This window comes from Bombus impatiens, unplaced genomic scaffold (assembly GCF_000188095.3).
Source record: "Bombus impatiens unplaced genomic scaffold, BIMP_2.2 scf_0726, whole genome shotgun sequence".
Taxonomy (NCBI): Eukaryota; Metazoa; Arthropoda; class Insecta; order Hymenoptera; family Apidae; genus Bombus; species Bombus impatiens.
In genome coordinates, this window is record NT_177145.1 from 80,861 (window position 1) to 84,209 (window position 3,349).

At 43.2% G+C, this 3,349-nt stretch overlaps 1 protein-coding gene across 1 annotated transcript in view; it reads right to left on the reverse strand.

Annotated features, from left to right (window-relative positions):
* Nucleotides 1-3,349, reverse strand: part of LOC100740960 — a 39,041-nt gene that overhangs the window by 19,993 nt on the left and 15,699 nt on the right. The gene's annotated exons all lie outside the window — the stretch shown is intronic.

The window sequence follows — 3,349 nt, forward strand, 5'->3', positions numbered from 1 at the left end:
GGCTGCCGCCGATGCAATTTATTATAGGAAGTCGTCCCGGCCATTACGAGGAATTCTTATCTATCCCGGTCCGATCCATCCGTCCTGAACGAGCAACTCGCTTAAGCAGTGCCAATTAGCCTAACGAATTTACAATAACAATTATTGTTAATTAATGGCTTTCGCACCTCATTAAGGGTTCACGAGCTGATTAGACTTGCATTAAATCGTACACGACGTTGCCATGGAATAATCATGTTGTTCCGGAGGGTAGCTTGCGAATTAGCCTAATACACTGTCACGCGTCCCTTGAGTTTGCTAATAAACCTTCTATGTTGGTAGCTTTAACCATTCAATATTCATCTAACCTGTGTTTGTTAAGTAGCAAGGCTTCTTTTCACGGAAATATTCAGATGGAACTGGTAGATTACAAGATCATAATGAAATTTTTAATTGATAAATTAACCATTTTCTGAGATATGCAAGAATCTCCTGGGTTCTACCCTCTGATCAAATATTACTAAGATCGTACTGTATGGAGAATATCTCAAACATACGAATCACACGTTCTGCATTTAGTACAACTGTTACGTAAAATTTAGATTCGTACTACGTATAATTGGGAATTTGACACTGGAACAGCGCAAGTACTATCTTTGCTCTTTGTAATGTAACGCAATGTGATTTTGTTCGTAGATGTAAAACTTTCGTTCAATACGCGTGTTTATCTGTGACACTGTGTCGAATCCATCAGATATAAGCGGTCAGACGCGTGTCTCCTTCGAGGACCGGTGTCACAGCTCCGTACGGTACTTACTTAGGGATAATCTCTATATAAGTATGAAAAATAAATGTCCCACCGATTACTGTCTCTATATACTGTAATATCATATCAACCGAATCTCTTCGATTCGTCGTCACATCGCTGCGCGACAGCGTTGCAGTGTACGAGCGAATAATCATCGATAATGGGCCCTCGTGTCGACAGGTGAACGGTAAAAATCGAACGACCAAAATATGCCTTTTTGTCAGTCACCACGGACGTTACTTGTTGCGCTCAAGCAGTACGAACATACTAATTTCAACGTAAACGTCTCTCTTTCGACACGATGAAGCAACAAACCTTGGACACCCTAGAATTTTCTCCGAAAATAAACTCGTCGGAGCTATTGATCGCGGGCTGGTTAATCGTCGGTGGTTGAAATTTAATAGATTGAAGTATTTATGGTCGGGCCCAGAGTGGCGATAACATCTAACACGCGCAGCCTGTTATTCAGATAATCTTTTACCTGGACGAAAGCGTGGATCGTCGTTTCACGGTCGGGTGCGACGTAATGCAACGCGATTCCGCTTGGAAAAGGTGCGCGATACAGGGACACAGACCGCGCGGATGCTTCGTTTTGTGGGTTAGCCACGATAATAATAGGAGTCACGATCTTCTGTGTATTTGTATGTGTGTGTGGCACGGTCACGAAGCGGTGTACGATCGTGTATCGAGTGATCGAAAGCGGGCCGGTTGCTACTCCTTCTTCATCATGCTGGATCAGAAATATCCTGGTGATGTTAGTCGAGAGATCGTCCTGACCTTATGGGTTGCCTGAAATCGTGCCGATTCAGGTAATTTCATCCATAAGTATGGTTATCAATGATAATGACTTGGAAGTATTATAATACTTATAATCCGGCCGGTTGAAATTGGTTTTCAGTGGTTGGATCATCGGTGCGAACGTGTGTCGCGTTTCTGAAATTGTTAAACGCTTTCTTACCAGCTTCAGCGTGTGTCGGACGCACGACTTTGCTGTCAAATGCATTGTCTGAATATATTACATATTGTAGGTGTATTGATTATGTATTCGTCGTGGTTCTGCATCGAGTGAAAAGTTGATCTTCATAATAAAAATTTATAACATTATGTTTACGACTATTTTAGAGAGATGCTTCGAATGAAGAGTAGATCATTGAATTAGTTACATATATATATTTGTTTTTCGAGATCGAAACCATTCTTGTGCAATAAGTAATAAAACGTGTTCTTTAACGATAGCAGCGTCGTGTGCTTAAAACTCTTTAAACTCGCAGTTTCTTCGTCCCTTTCCTTAGCCAGGTTTATCGCGCCGCTATATAGAGCATCTTAAGAGAATTAACAATCTCTGGTTTAATATTTTAATGCGCGATAATTATCGCGAAACACCAATTAAATCGCACGACGCTTAATTGAATCCTGCGCTCGCGCCATATTCGCCGACCTGTCGTTGTACACGTGTTAACGTAATAACCGCGTAACTATAATTGTGAACAGGAGGATATTCAGGGTATATCAGCGGAAAATACGAGTTCACCAAACTTGGAAGTGGTTAGGATATGCGATTCTACGATTGCTTTCATTATCAACAGTTTATGATGCGATCCTCGATTCCTGTTACGTGTTAAACAGGATTAATTTATTTCTCGAATTAATTGACAGGGAGTAAAATACCGGGATTTACCTTCACAATCGGCAACCATCGCCGAGGATAATTTCAGATTCCGTACCGTCAATCGATCAGAAGAAAACTCCGTAGACGATGAACCTGTCTAAATCAAATTAATCGCGCTGCAGTCTTTATTACTTTCATTAAATAACATTCAGCCGTTCCTTTTACAATCTGAATACCAAAGATCGACAACCTTCCTGCTCTAATTTCTGTTCGCTTATAAAGTTATTTTCTCCTGGTAAATCAAAGAAGAATTCGTGCGTTGAAAAGCCAATTTCACTGTAGTCGCAATAATTCGAAAGATTAGGTGAAACGACCTAATCTTTACTTTAGCGTGTCTTTCACTCTCAACGAATGATCAAAGGAACATCAAAGTCATACGAAGATGCAGCTTCGAGATCTAATAAAAATTCCTGCAGGTTACAAGTGCCGTCCTGGCGAATCGCAGATTTGATTTCCAGAGGCTGTGCAGCGTCAGCAGCAAGTGCTGTCAACGAATCGTGGCGGATCCAATCCGGCCGTGCTCATCACCATTAATCTTGAAAAACGTTGTTTCACCGGGGCTCCGTACGGTCACGGGCGATTCTTCGCGTGTCAAAGGGGGCCGCCTCGCGGAAACGTCAGCCCCGTGCATACGGAACGCGCGGTTGCGAACGCGTGCTCGTCAGCTCGGCGATCTTGAGCGGTGGTGTACGAGCATAACGTAGTAGCCGAGGTAGCTACGGAGTAGATAGATACTTACTCGAGGAGGACAGCCGAGGCATTGACCCGCGCGCGAGCGGTTAGACACGCATACGCACGCACTTTTGCACGCTTCTCGCTTGCGCGAGCCAGCTTCTCTGTGCGCTTGCTACGCAGTCACGGTGTCCTTTAAGGAATTCCAGCTTTCCGCCCGG